This window comes from Rhyacophila brunnea, unplaced genomic scaffold, assembly GCF_057557595.1.
Source record: "Rhyacophila brunnea isolate RB1 unplaced genomic scaffold, BYU_Rbru_1.0 scaffold_61, whole genome shotgun sequence".
In the NCBI taxonomy this organism is placed as follows: Eukaryota; Metazoa; Arthropoda; class Insecta; order Trichoptera; family Rhyacophilidae; genus Rhyacophila; species Rhyacophila brunnea.
Genome location: NW_028233288.1, coordinates 1,696,009 through 1,713,214, shown reverse-complemented (window position 1 = coordinate 1,713,214; position 17,206 = coordinate 1,696,009). Strand labels below are relative to the sequence as shown.

Sequence of the window (17,206 nt, the reverse complement as noted above, 5' to 3'; positions counted from 1 at the left end):
GTGTTTAAAAAAATAGCATGCTAATAAAACCCCACATACCACTTTAAAACTAAGAAAATATGATAGAATCTAGAAAAACGAAATTATATAATTTTATATGTAAATGATTCAAAGTTAACTTTAAACAATCCTTTCAAATAGAAGAAACATCTTTTTAGAAAAATACGGACGTTTCTATATTAATTACATATACGAAAATTTCCTAAAAGCGCTATAGGGTATCAGATTTGACTTTTGATATCTATAGATACCCTTCTTTAGTATGTACAATCATTATATCTTTTAGACAAAACAGTGTCTTAATTCTCGTTAATACTACATAAGATAAATTTTCTAGATACTGCAATCGGAAATTATACCTTATCACTAACATAATCAAAATTAAAAAAAAATAGACCTTATAAAACTCGAAAAGAAATTCAATCAAGAAGCCTTATAAAAACTTATTAAATCTTATGAAGTCATTACAATAACACAAATGAAAAAAAATGAAATTTTCGATAGATATTCAGTACTTAAAGCTGCGGTTTATAAATTTTAATTAAAAGAGCATATTTTTTATTGATTTTTCGAACTCATCGCGACCATATTTAGCCCCATACTTTATTCAGAGTGGAAGTTAAATATATGATATGGCTTCAGATCATAAATGTACTAAATTTTAAATATTGGGTCGGATCACTGCAATTTTTTTAAGAAAGCAGATGGGCACACTTTAAAAGTATATCAAAGAGAGAATGTGATTATAGTTTAGTTATTACTGTATTCGAAAAATCTTTTTTTATAATATTATTTGGGTATTTTTAAGTATAATAGAAAATGAAAAAAAGAATGATTTTTCAGTGGCTTAAATCAACTTAAAAAGGAATTTATTTAATTATGCAAGGAAATAATAAAATAATATCATTATATATGAGTTTTACAGGGTATAATGGAAACGCAGAAAATATGTAATTTCAACAGCTGTACATATATTTTCTGTATATAATATTTGATGTGATTAAATACAAGACAAACAAATCATATTTCGAAATTTTGTTGAGTTACGAGATTTGGTGGCACGAAGCAAGATTAAATAAGGATTTCATCGCTCGATAAATAAATAAATAAAAATCTGAAATTACAATATATAGAAAATTACGATTCGTAAAAACATATAAATTTTTGCCAAAGTTCGTTTCCTAATATTTCGCAGACTCTTGAATATAAATGTATTTTTAGCAACCAAAATCAAAATAATTCTATATATCAACCAGTATCCCTGAATATTCCTATAAGCTCCCTATTGTGACTGGAATGAAATAATACTTCCTATAGCCTTTTAACGCAAATACGGTACATATCGATATAACCGTGCATTGTGCTTCTATTAATGAATATTCTCTAATATATATTATAAGAATATTAACATCGGAGGAAATAGATTCGCCCTATATATTTTTTTTTATAAAAATATAAAATAAATCTAGCAAAAATTGTTTTCAACATGAAATTTATATCCTTTAGATGAAAATATTTACCATAATCTTAAGATTATAATAAAATCAGTAGAGTCGGAATGAAAATAATGCTTCTAAATAGAGCTCAATTGATTTTGTACAGAAAAATTATCCTTTTAAGCTTGTAAATAATTTTTAATTTAATCTTAAGAATTATAATGAAAACCTTTATCTAAAAGATATGAATTTACCAGAATCCATATAAAATTCACCTGGTTTTCAGGTTATTTTGACCCATATATGGTCTAAAAAATTAAAATAATAAATTAAATCTTGCTGAATATAATAAGTAGATATTTTTATCGCTTGAAGCAAATAATATTTTATTGCACAATATATTAGTTAATATATAGCTTTGGTTTTCTAAGTTTTTTTAACTAATTTCATCTGGCTAGAGTGAAGATTTATTCATAAAAAATACACACTATAATTTTTGAAATATACAAGAACATGGTAATTTCTATAGAAATTCTAAATCAATTCTGCTACTATATTCACGTTAGCATATTATATCATTCAAATCTACTTTACGGTGTTTTATCAGTCGATATCCTTTATTTATTTAACCCTTATATCAGATGTAACATTTTGATGCTAAATTATGTTTTTAAACAGGGATAATTTGTATTTTTTTCGGCTTGTATTAAGTGTTTTGTGGACTGTTTCTAAAAAGCGCTTAAATTTTTTATATGTCTTTTTTTCAATACACCTGAAATTGAGAGCAGAAAAACTCCATGTAAAATAAAAAACTAGTATAAACGTGATACTGTGGCTATAAATTCGTTGTTAGCATTAATATTTTAGAGACTTTAGGATAAAACGGTAATTTTTTTAACAACATCGGCCTTAAATAGTGGATTTTAATTAATTGTCAATATTATTTTTCTGTACATAATATATATAGAATTTTCAAAGGTTATTAAATTTACACGAACATACATAAATTTGGATTTAAAAACTTCGATTCAAGTAATTTCGCAATATATAAATTATTTCATACTAAAGATATACAATTTTAAACGTCAATTTATTTAAAACTTTATGTTAAAGGACTAATAGAGATTTTTTCCAGCTTATTTGTCTAATTGATGGACACTTATGATGTTTTGAGACTATATAGGGCAAAAGGGGTTTACTGGGAATTGAACCCAGGACCGCGCGCACCCTAAGCACGAATCATACCTCTAGACCATAAACCCTCATAAATTACTAAAGTAAAGATACAATTTCTTATTTAATATATACAATAATAGTGTTTATATTTGGCTGTAGATTTCCAAAAAATGTGCGGAATTGATATTGTCAAATTTTATAGGATTTTCGTATAAAACAGATATGTGATCACTGAATGATCGTTTCCCTATCTTTTAAGAATTAAGTAATATTTATTTATTTTAAGTAGATTTTATGCAACATAATGCTATATAATATACTAAAATTTTAAAAACTAGGTAATGTAATTTTATTCTGCTTTTTACTCTGAGTCTTGAAATGGAGAACGTTATTGTATCCAATAGAATCAAAAAATATGGATATATGATAATATCAAGCCCAGTCAATATTAATTCAAAATAAAGATAAGGCAAGAAAAATTAAACAAAATTATAAATTTGATTTAATGTTTTATTTTCTTTTTATGTAAATTTAAGCGCATAACCTGTGTGTTATTTGAAAAACAATTTATAAGCTACTTCTGTGAATAACACCACCTTTATTTATTTCATATAATATCACCCTTTTGAGTTATTAACACATAGTTTTTTTCATTATTATTTTAATGTTTGTGTGCTTTCGCTTTCTTTGATATTCTAGGGTTCATAATATTTAGTTTATAAAATTATGTGACCTAAAAACATGAGTAAAAGCAAATAATAATGATGCAACCTCTGTGTTTTATATTATATTGAATTTTTATAATTAAGGGTTAAGTTTCTTCTTCCTATAAATTATATCTACTGTGATAATGACGGCCTATTAAGAATATTTAACAACTCCTTAATCCATCTTTAGACGCCTTCTTCTCATCTATCTTCATCAACTGCTCTTAATCTGTCAAATGATATGAGTTCGCAGGTTATGTTAAATAACTTATATTAATATTTATTACAAGCGATATATTTGATGAAAACACTTGAATCAATAAGTCTTGAAAAAATATTTTTTTTGAGGAATATTGTTGAGGGCATATGGCTGAAATATGTATTAACTCAGTATAATTTGTAGGGAAATCTCAAGTTTTACTTAAACAAAATTAAATTTGTAAAAATACTGCATTACAGCAAATAAATTTTCGATTTTACTGTTTATACGAGGCTTTTTTATAAAAAAAATTATTTATTTTGAAAATACTGCTTTTTGCATTAAATAAAACTATGAATTTCAGTAATTTCAAGAAAATGTAAAAATAAAAATAAAAAAAATATTTATTCACATAAAACCAGACATTCATACTATTATATGTTTTATAAAATGCTTATTAAATGTAGATATGACATAAATTAAACATAATTTATGCTTTTTGCAGCTAAATGTTTTATAATATTTTTCTTAAAAGGAAATATCAATTAAAGAAGTAGAATGCCGAAAATAACATTCGTAAATTCATAAGAAAAAATATAAGTCAAATAAGGCGATATGATTTATATTACATGCACAAAAAAAAATATTTATTTGATGGTATGTTTGAGAAAATATGCTATTTTTTTATATTCTAATCTTAGTGAAATTACAAATAAATGTAATTTTAAAAATACAGAAGTTTGAAAACGCCATTTTCTTCCAAAAAACATAGCTTTTATGTTCAAAAATTGCAAATAATTATATTTTAATTGTCAACGACAATTCAATTAAGTGGTTTTCAAGCTATTTAAAACACAATTTATGGCGCTTTTACCTTTATTAAGGCAAATACACGCAAAAAATTAACAATATCATGCATTAAGTAAGTTTTATTTTTTTTTTAATTTTTATTAATGTTAAAAACAGATATAATTATCAAATAGTGCATGTTTTTGGAAAAACCGTTTTTGCAGCTTTATTAACGCTTTGAAATATTGTTTAGACAAATGGTTCAAGTAACTTTTAAGAAAACACTATCAAACTTCAATGATTTTTTTATTGGAAATTGTTATAGTATGCACGAAAGAAATACTGCAGGCAAATATTATTTTCATTATATAAATATTAAATAAAGCTAAAAATCTCATTTATTATTTTGTGGCTTCTTTTTTTATGATTACTTAAGTTTGATAAAACTATCCAAATTTTTAGGCCTTATAATATATAGCTGTTTATTTATATGATTAAGTTTCTTTTATTTTTATATTCTACTTAAACTGACAGAAAGTTTTTTTTTATTTAAACCACATATTTTATCTTTAAATGCCCACTACCAAAATCTATAAAAATGTGATTTGTTGTTTTTTTCGAATTTAAAAAATATATAAACTACAAAAAATTTCATTCGTTTCAATCTAGATTATTGAAGAAAACAAATGTGGCCATAGTTTATATGTGTAAATATTCGATGTAAAATCTTGATTTGAAGGATTAGGGTTCGAGTTATTCTTACATAAATACATTGATAAAAATTGGTAAATTTATAAACAAGTAATATATGCCGCTTAGCGCAAGAAATATAGAAAATACTGGTACTATCACCGAAAAAAGCAAACAAGCATTTTTAAAACCCACTTTATCAGGGTGCATATACGCATTATCACTGTTTTATAGATAAAATATTTTTTTAATTACAAAAGTTATTTCATGGGTGTAAGGGAAACCTTGAGCCGATTGGCGTGCTTCTAAAACCTTTAACTCAATTTTTAAATGATTCAAATATCATTCTGCATCTTATATTTATATGAAATATTGCGATCTATGTAATCCAAAATTAGCTTTATTCATCATAACGTCATTTATATAGTTTACAATATGTATTTATGAATGATCTATTGAAGAATAACGGAAAAAATATACTTTGAATTGCCATTTTAAGTAAATAATTTTTATATAAGGTTTATGCCGTTTATTCATAAAAAAATGCTAAATTGGATTTGGATTATAATATCTAACATAGAAACTGAGCTTTATAAATAGATCTTATCTAGATCCCTTAAAAAAACAAACATACTATAATGATTGATTCAAATGGGTGTAACATATTATTGTTTATTATTCGAATTAAGATGTCTATAATTTCTTTTCTAGTTTTAGGCAAAAATAAATGTTCACTGTAATTTTTGAAGAATAACACAAAAAAACGATATTTTATAAGAAGAACGCAAAAAAAGATATCTTGAGGCAAAAAAATAAATTAAATATTAAAAGCGTGCTGGTTAAAAAAAACAATGGTTTTTATATAAAAATAAGAAGGAAATCATATATTCGTTTTAATTTGAAATTCTGGCATTTCAAACAAAAATCACAAGAAATAACATGGCATAGCCTTGAAAAAATAATGATATATTTTTTTTATGAATTCATAGCAACACTTTCAAAGCGGTCTAAATTTTTCATAAAAAAATATAGATAAATTTAAATTTATTTTTTATTTCTTTAAAATGAGTATAACAGTAAAGAAATGTTCTTTGTTCATAAGAAAATATGCCTATATGATTAAATAAAAAAATAACTAACTCTTCAGATTAACACATTAATTAGCGTTGATTATGGTATTTTAAACCCCAAAAAAACACATTCATAAACAACACAATTATGTTTTTTTTATAAACATCATTTTATAGCTTACACCATAAATACATTTATTCGAGTTTTAATAAAGCTTCATTATGAATAACACAATTCTGTTATTTTTAAAAACATCATTTTATAGCTTGTACCATAAATACATCTATTCGAGTTTTTATAAAAATTCCAACAAAAAACAATATTCCGTATGATTATAAACATTCATTTTACTTTATATAAATATGATGCAAGAAATATAAATTAGTGATAATATGACTGTAATAATATGTCGAGGGGTTGGATGTTCTAATGAAGCAGAAACACATGCACAAATGATGGAATAAAAAAAAACTCTATTTTTTTACTCTTTAAATGTGAATCCAATTGTTTTTGGCTTTTAAATTTATTATTCGCAATAGTTGGATAAATGGTTTTTATAGAGCTTTCAAAGGTTTTATTTAAATAAATATTTATATATGAAAAATAAAAATCATCATAAATAGAAAATTGTAATAAAAACTATAATAATGTAGAAGAGATAATACGGCACAAATTTTTGAAGAAGTATCATATACAAATCCGTTCGAAAGATACTTCTTACAGAAACATATTACTATATTTTCCTTTTTTTTAATTAGTTACTTGCATTTTGTATAATATATAGTTTCGTCTAAAATAGATTGATTCAGAATATCCTTAATATTATTTTTTTAAATCTTGACATCAGCGATTTACACTAAAATTTTATAAATTAAATTTTTTACATTCTTCATTTTATATTTTTTCAACCCATCAAAATGGGTCTGCAGCGAAGTGATAGACATAAACGTTCAAAGACAGGTGCAAAAAAAGGGATATACCGCAAGAAACGAAAGTTTGCTTTGGCAAGACAACCATCTAACACCAAAATAGGGGAGACGAGGGTACGGCCTTTACGAGTAAGAGGAGGAAACATCAAGAAACGTGGCTTACGTCTAAATACTGGCGAATTTACTCTTGCATCAGACAATGTTTCACTAACAAGTACTATGACGACTGTGATGTATCATCCTTCAGATACCGAACTTATGAGAACCAATACATTGACTAAGGGTGCTATTGTTAAGATTTCCAATGCTGAGGACTTAAAAGAAAAGGTAGCTGAACGATTGTCTTATTTAAAAAAAGTTGATCCTACTTTTGTGGATAATTTAGAGAAGGGAAATTTGTATGGTGTGATTAATTCTAGGCCTGGTCAAGAAGGATTTGTATCGGGTCGTATTTTGCAAGGTGATGAGCTTAGGTTTTATATGGCAAGATTTAAAAAGAGTAAAGCTAAATAAATAATATCGGATTATTTAATAATCATTTAAATATAATTACACTTTAAATCTAGAATTTATATATTTAATTAAGTATATATTTTATTGATCGTTTTCATATAATTTATTTTTAAATATAGATTATTTATGAACTTTTTATTTATCATATTTACTGTATTTTTTTTAATAATACCTAGTTTTTTGATTTATTTGTCACTGTAAATTTATCATATTATATATAATTTATTTATCTATTATATTGACCTTTTATGTATAATTCAGTTTAATATCTAGCTCAGAGGAAGGTGTCAAAAGATGCATCAAGGAGTTGTGCAATATTCCCAACACGCTGAACACGTCTAAATAGATAAAATCGATAAAAATAAAATTAACCCATAAATAAATAAGAACTTCATATCTAGCTTAAGCAAGATACTTGAACTCATATTATTTGAGAGAAGAAGAGCAATTGATGAAGCTAGATCAAAGGAAGATGTCAAAAGATGCGTCAAGGAGTTGTGCAATATTCACAACACGCTGACTACGTCTAAATAGATAAAATGGATAAAAATAAAACTAACCCATAAATAAATATTTCGTATATGTTCTTTTATGTTTTTAATTTACGTATGTTTATCTGAATAATCGATTAAAATAAATTTTATTTAAAAGTGTTGTAAAATGTGGAAATTCCATTCATCGCAATTTTTGGATTCTTCATGCATAATAGGTCTGTATTTTTTGTCAAATTTTATTTATTTATTTTTATATTGAATCTATACATTGATTTTTAGTAGGTTGTCTTATTTCTTTATAATTTATATTAAATGAAAAAAAATTTAATACTATACATAAAAAAACAAAATATTGTATTTTTGTTATAATCAAAGTATTCTTGCCACAAAAATTTTAAATGAAAAAAATTCATAGGCAAAATAATAATATTTTTTAGGTGTATTATATACAAATATTTTTCGGTTGGATTTATTTTCATTAAAATTACAAATGGATATCTTGTTGTTCTAATCACCTAAAAAGGGTAAAAAATACAGATTCAATATCTTGTTTTAAAATACTATGTATACAAGATCGGACATTCTAGCTGTTTAGAGTTCTAACGTACTTGTCTTATAGACCTACACAAAATAAATTATATCTTTTTTATACTTAAGGTATTCATGCTGTATAATCATTTTAAGACCACATTTTAATTCCTAGAATTTTAAAGTTGAGGATGATTTTCTTTACATAATTTTATTATTTAATTGTAGAAATATGCTACAAAAGTTATAGAAAATATTCAGCAAGACCTTGATACTATCTAGACTATTTATACACCACATGAATATTTTTTTATATCAAATTTAAAAAAGTGATTTACTGTATTTGATATAATATTGGTGATACTACTGATATTAATATATGGAAACGTATATTACAACATTATTATTATATCTGGTTGTTAAAAATGTATTTTTTTTTAAATAATTTCGCTTAGAAATGAATATTTTGATATTTTCGTATAAGTAATCAGCCAATATTTATATTTTCTGCCGCAAAGGAATGTTAAATAAAAATTATGTGCAGAGTTTATGTTTTTAAAATAGTCCTGTTATTATAAGTGCTATGTCTATGATACGAGCAATCGCAGTCTTTTTTTTAAAAAAAGGGTATATGCTGATACAAGGTGTATTTTTTTATAAAAACCGGGCGAAATTCAAATATTTATAGTACTCTGGAGTTAAATATTGACATAATATGTAATTTAGAACATAAACTATAAGTTTTTTTGATACTGTAAATTTATTTTTATATTCAGGCACAGCATGGTTGATTTGACACTAGTATATATCATTAATTTTGACATCATATCCCTATCTAACATCTTTCTCTACATCTCTCCTCTTTTCAAGATCTATTAGTCGAATTAGTTAATTTTAATTCAAATATTAAATTAACAATTTTAATTAGGAATCTGTATAATGAGTTTACGAAATTTTAAGTGGCTTACCATTTTCTTTAGATTGCATTAAATAAATTTAGTGTGTTTTATGCATGAAATATAATTAAACTGAAGGATGGTAATGTTGTAATAGTAAAAAATTGATTTTTTTATGTGTTTCTATTTGTTTCTTCGTTCTTGAAATTGAAATGGTATTTTTTGATAATAAATATGAAATATTATTTAAGTGTATGAATATGAATCCAGTAAATTCAAATTCCAAATGTTTTTATTATATTATTATTACATAAACTAGATTATAAAACCTCCTAGATATTTAATTAGGTTCTATAAGTATAAGCCGATTCCGTATCAATAGACAAATCCCCAGCCGATTAAATTAATGAAAATCAACTAAATTCAACTGTATTCATCTAAAGTAATATATAAAAATACAAAATATTTTAGTAAAATTATTGTTATAGTATTTAAATCGATACAATATTAAAATTAAAAACATAAGAGCCCATCCTTGAATTTTAGTAAATTCGAATATTGCTATTCATACCCAGGCTTTATTATAATCAAAAAAAAATACAGACCTTCAAATATGCGTCTCTATATTTTTTTTCATACACCATTCTCTTTTTCAATGCTGTACTTCAGCTTTTTAATTTACGACTCAACATTTTGTGCTGAACTAAAGAATCATGAGCAACAATATTATACTGACCTGTGATACCATTCTGTTTATTGTTGTTTAATGATAAATCATCTTGCCTTTCCATTTATCGAATACATTATTTAACTCACACTGACCCTCTCTTAATGGCATTTATCGATTATTCTTTCGATCTGTAAAGAAAAACCCCGAAAAATACTTGGCTAGGTGACTACAAAAATCGAAGCTTATGGTGATCTGCTGAAGTCATTCTCGATGAGACTAAATCTTTTATAAGCATGAGTATATCGGCTCGAATATGGTAAACCAGACCCATACATTTAAAAAGCATTTTTGGCACAATGTTTGCTTATTGGTTTCTTTCTTCGTTCATACCCTTCTAGCAAACATCTATATATACCAACAACATCGCATATAGCTATTGTCGGAAGGCTTGTTTTAATGAATATAAGGAGTTAAATCTGTTTCCTGATTCCGATTTTATATTTAAATACCATATTCATTTACGATCGATATAGTATTTTGGTATTTGAACAACTGTAATTCATATACCTATTTTTACAACCATTTCAGTTATTGTTTGTAGCTTTTCTAACTATTCTTAGCTATTCTTTCTATATTTTACAACCATTTCAGCTATTCTTTGTAGCTTTTATGATCATTTCAGTTATTCTTTGTAGCTTTTATAACCATTTTCAGCTATTCTTTCTATATTTTACAACCATTTCAGTTATCCTTTGTGGATTTTCCAACTTTTCAGTTATCTTTTGTGGATTTTCTAGCCATTTTCAGCTATTCTTTCTATATTTTACAACCATTTCAGCCATTCTTTAAATATTTTCTAACCATTTCCAGTTATTCTTTCTATATTTTACAACCATTTCAGTTATTCTTTCTATATTTTACAACCATTTCAGTTATCCTTTGTAGATTTTCTAACCATTTTCAGTTATTCTTTGTGGATTTTTTAGCCATAGGTTAACTTGGTTGGGCACAAAAAACACATAACTTATTAATGCAACAAGTTCCTATTTACACATCTAAAAAATTAGACTTATTTTCGTTTTTTTTTCTAAATTAATTCAAAAAATTAACATTTTTAGAAGTAATTTAATTCATTTCAAACACATCAGACAAATTCCGACAAGCTGGATTTAAAAAGTGGCACCAGGTTGTATGTACTTTATTAAATGTTTGGGCCAAAGTCTTTTTTTACAACATCCGAAAAAAAAAATTCTTCTTTTTATAGTAATTGTTGATAGACTTGGTGTATTTTCGTGCTTTTCTGCTTAAAATGTCCTTTGATTCCACTTTTAAAAGTTTATAGCACATGGATGAAAGATTATTTCTTCAGAACATACAAGAAATTGATAATTATCAATCGAAACTAATATTCATCTAAAATTATGTTATATATTGTTGGAAAATATCGCAATAATTTTTTAAACAAAAATAAAATATATCAAATGAAATGCATGAAGGGCTAATTTTGCTTTCATTTTTATATTTTGATTGTTTCCAATCTGTTTAATGATAAAAATCCGTTTTTTTTACAAAATAAAATAATTGTAGTTTATTAAGTTTATAAAGCAACATTTTATAAAAAAATAAAGAAGATCTGATAAAATTGACTCAGTATACAATCTTTTATAATGCCATTTCCATTGTTTTATTTAAAAGGGGTATTGGGTGTAATTTCGAGCTAAGATAGAAGGCAAGTAAAAGATTTATATTATTTATTAATAATTTATAGGCAACAGAAATTGGTTTTATTCTGTTTATACTTCAGTATTTTTTTATATTTAAGTTTGAAAATTTGAAATATAATGTCCCTTTTTGGGATAAAAATTGATCTTTATGATATTTTAAACTTCTGGAGACAAAGGCACAACTATATTGCTAAGCCGTACAATTAGTTTATAAAGAACACATAAAAGAATTACCAGTGCCTTAAAAGATATAGAGTTTAATAAAAGATACTTCATCAAAAAAAATTACTTTTTTATTCAAATTTACTTTAATTAGCAAATTTTAAATAATATATCATTATATATTCACTAAGAAGAAATATATAAAAAGGGGATTTTATTATATTTATTTTAGTTCGAGCTAAAATCATACTTTGAACATGGTACGAGTATAATAAAAACACAGCATTATGAATATTTAGAATCGTGGTTGTATGATGTTTAATTACAGTTAAATAATAATCATGAAAAAGGAGATTTCGCAGTATGTGAATATTTAATTAATGATTGTAATGTTGTTTGATCATATATAAAATAATAAAAAAAGTTGATTTCTCTGCATTATTATTAGTTAAATTAATGATTGTATTGTTGTTTAATCACAGTTAAATAATAAAAATTGAGATTTCGCAGTATTTGAATATTTAAAATTAATGGCTTTATTGTTGTTTGAGCAATGTTAATAATAAAAAAAGAAGATTTTATAGCTTTATTAATATATATATATATTGTCGTATTGTGGTTAAAATATACATTCAATCATAAATATCATAATTTAATTACTCGATTTTATAATAACCAGAAAGATAGGTAAAAAAAGACCCGTTTATACAATCTGAACTACATATGTGACAAGATAATTTGATTATATTAAATATAAGCATCTATAAAAGAACCCTATCATATATATGTGATTGGGCTATCTGACTTGGTCCAAAATACTTTTCACCGAAAAGATAACAAGCTTCATCAGTCACGATAATTTTAGCCAAAGGAAAACCAATATGTTCTTCCTTAAGTGATTTAACCAGATCAGTTAAATTTTTAGGAATATCTGGATCACCAAAGACATCACAGTTATCTAAAATTAATTTTATATAATCATCAATCTTAAACACCTTTTTATACTGTTTATCAAATGAATACACCAATATATTTTGGTCTTTTACAAATAATAAAATATCAGCAATACGTTTGATGTTATTTGATGATGGAATTTTCCAAAAGTCTATGCTGTTAAAAGGTTCTGTTTCGGCTATTTTAAATTTTATCACATCATTTCCGTCGAGAATATATTTTTCGATCTCCTTTTTGTTTCTTTCTTTGTGTGTTTTTATTATTTCCTCTGTATCTGGCCATAAAACTAAAGCTGGTAGCATTTTGTGTGTCTTGCAGATATATGCTAAAAATCCAGAAGATAGGAGGCTTGTGAGAACCAATAAAACTTGAAGTGTTCGCAATAATATTATTTTTATGTTCTTTATAATTAAATCACTCCCCATTCAATCTTAATACTGGGGCTAGAAAATTGGTATTTAAAAATATTAATATTTCTACATTGAGTTATATTTGTAAATTAGATAAATTATGTTTTCTTCTAAATAGAAGAGAATATAAGCTTAATTTATATTATTTTATAATTAATCAGCAAATAAAACATCAAGACTTTAAAATTAATGTGACTACTTTAAATATAATGGGGAAACATATTATTTTAAGCTAAAAAAGTCTTATTTTAAATTTAATCAGCAAATAAAACATCATGCATGCATATAGAATACATGTGACTACTTCAATTTAATGAGAGAAACATATTAGTCTATGAATATGCAACATTTATTTATAAATATTTAAAACAATAAAGACTATAAAATTAATGCGAATAATTTCAATATAATAGGAGAAATAAATTATTTTAAGCTTAAATAAACAATTCGTAAAAAGATCTAAAACAAGAGAGAATATAATATGAATTCATCATTTTTAAATGAAATGAGAGAAACATATTAGTCTATGAACATATAACATTTATTTATAAAGATTTAAAACAAGAAAGACTATAATATGAATTCATCATTTTTAAATGAAATGAGAGTAGCAAATTTGTTATAATCATACAACCTTTCGTAAAAAGATCTAAAACAAGAAAGATATAAATTAATGTCACTACTTTAAATATATTTTGAATAACAAATTATATTATGTTTAAATAAAAAAATTTGAATAAACTCTCAAATCAGAAAGAATAAGCATTAATGTGACTACTTTAAATATATTATAAAAGAAGTAATAAAATTATGTTTAGATAAAAAAAATACATGTATTTCAAAAGGATATAAAAAACCTTTACATCAATTTTATCCCGTATAGAACAAATCACGTTATACTTAAATAAAAAATGTATTTTACACCCATAAAACGAGAAATGTTGGATTATTAATGTTTCTATTTTTAATTTTGTGAGAAACTAATCAAGTAATGCTTAAATAAAAAAATTAATATCCTAATAAATATTAGATAATGGTGTTCAAATTAAAATATGTTTTTCATATCTATAAAATAGCATTAACAATAAAACTTATTTTTTTAGGCATACAATATTTGGGCACATAAACTTTGCTTCAAAATTTAACAATGCGTCATTATCAAAGCGAAAATTAAATTCAGATATTTACAAATATAATAATTCATGCTCACATATATAGTCAAAATTAAAGTCATATAAATATAAATCATTAAATACTATTCTTGAAAAATTCTTATCGCAAATAACCAATAAGCCCTTATATGATGTTCCTCAAATAGCTTGTTTTCTTTATTTGCTGTAAATATAAATTAGCCAATATGTGTATATTTGTTAATTTGCAAAAAAGTCGAACAATCACATTTTAAATGCAATTAACAATTTTGAGTGTAAAGAAAATATGTTCGTGATCATACAATTGTTTTTATTTCCAAAAAGAATGAATTAAAACATATTTTAATTCAATTACTTTCATATTTTGTGCAGAAAAATGTTTTTACTCTCACAGTTATTTTTTTAAAAGTGGAAATAATTATGGCAAACTTAATAAAACCACATAAAATAAAGCGATGTCTTAATTATTTATAAAAAAAAATTAAATAATGGGGTTCAATATATAGGGAAATTTTCATAAATGCCATTATGAAAAGACTATTAAGTAATAGAGATGCTGATGTCTTTTTAATCTCAATTAGAAATCAAAAATAAGTTTATAATTATAAAATATTTTGTATTCGAATATATGTGGAAATCACATCTTCAAATTCAATTTTTACCGGCTTATGTTTCGCAGAAAAAAACCCCTTTATTAATTATATCAAAAAATTATGCTATAGTGATTATTATATGATCTTAAACATCTACTAGACAAAAATTACTGACATATCTAAAAATAATATTATTTTTTAGCCCGAATATCTCCAAATATTGTTTTGATTGCATTATTTTGGTTTATGCTATGTTTTATTACATGATTCCCATACTCGCAATTTTATTTGATAAAAATAGGTCGGAAAGATTCAAAACATCTAAATCTTGATATTTATAGGATAAAATATAGTATTTTCTATAAATAATAACAGAAGTAATATTTTATAATTCGAGAAAAGATGACTGAAATCACCTTTTTGGATTATTGTAGAACTTTTCTTTATGTTTTTAAAAAAGAGGTAAAAATAAATTTTTATGATAATGATTTCTGGATAAAATATATATAGTTCGCGTTTTTCAATTGTATATAATTTCTATTGGATAATTTATAAGCGATATTTGTGAACTGACATAGATTTATTGGGATATATGTTAGTTAATCAATGATCAAGATACTACAGGTTTTTTTTAGCATGGAAACAAATTTTTTTTTAAAAAATTCAGGCTCATAATAAAATAAGTTTCTTTAAATTTGTTTTATGTTTATCTGAGAATTGAAAAATCGAAGTTACTTCATCTAAAATTGAAATTAGTTTTTTTCAAAAATCAATTGAAAATCAAAAAAGTCGAATTATTGCAACATCTATACAAATATGCGCCATTTTTAGATTCTTATTATTGAAACCTCGAAAAATCCATTTTAGAGAATATGACATTCTATTTTCCCGTAAATATCCAATATAAATCGCTATTTTTATTTCTTTAGCACGATCATCACTATGATTCTTCTAAATTATTCAAATGTAAACTCCATAAAAAAAAATTACATCCATAATCTGTAGTTAAATGGCTGTTGATCTATGATTAATAGATTTTTATTGTATACATTCATAGACCATAGCTTTTTTTTAATCCAAAAAAACTGCCTAAAAAGAGAAAATATCACATTCGGATTTTTATTGCATAATTTAAAACCTATGTACAAATTTAAACATTTATTCTAATAAAGAAATGTATTTTTAATGAAATATTATATAGGTAATGTTTTTTCTGTAAGACAAAAATGAAATGAAAAACTGGTGTTGTTTATATATTTAATTTCGTTAAAAACAAATAAATTATGAAAAGTAAAGAATGAGTAAGTCCAAACAAAATTACTGTAACTTTTATGTTTTTTTAGTCATTTATATTGTTTTTTTATGGACCATAAAAATCTATGCGATTCTCATTAAAGATATATTTTTAAAATATCATTCTTACGAGTAATATGAATTTTATAATATTTGATTTTCATAAAGTAAATATCAAAATTATTTTTAAATACACAGGCTATTTAGATATTTTGAGGATTTGCTATTCACTATATAAATAACATAAAAAAATAATTAAATAGGAATTAAAAATAATTGTTCCAAAGACAACTTAAAGTACATTTGATTCTATGTCAACACATTTACGTTTTGAAAATTTAATATCACATTTATAACTATAGTCTTTTATTTGTACACATTTTAAAACCATCATAATTTCTTTTTTTTAATGCATTAACATTATTTCAAGGAATTTTTATATTTACTAGAATAAATTCATTTACCCATACTGTTATAGTTTTTATAAAAATAAATCCGATTTTTCGTATTTTGTTTTAACTAACCTCTAAATCGAAACATAAACTGTGGCATATAGCAAAGGTTTTTCTTTGTTAAACATAATTTTTTTATAACGAATAAAAATTTCTAAAAAAATTCATTTTATTGAACTGAAGTTTTTCTAATATATAATAGTAAAATAAATATACTTGGCTTTCTAACATGTATAAGATTATTTTTATGTGTTTTCCGCCAATTTTTTATAAACTATAGCAATAATAAAAATTTTAAGAAATAAAAAAGATTCTGATGGACGTAGTAATTCTCAAAAGTTACATTTTTAAAGAAATGCTATATATTTA

General features: G+C 24.0%; 1 non-coding gene across 1 annotated transcript; it reads right to left on the bottom strand.

Annotated features, from left to right (window-relative positions):
* Positions 1-2,626: 2,626 nt before the first annotated feature.
* TRNAP-AGG (transfer RNA proline (anticodon AGG)) lies at positions 2,627-2,698 on the bottom strand. The gene has a single exon. It is a non-coding gene; the product is annotated as a tRNA-Pro (tRNA).
* Positions 2,699-17,206: the final 14,508 nt, after the last annotated feature.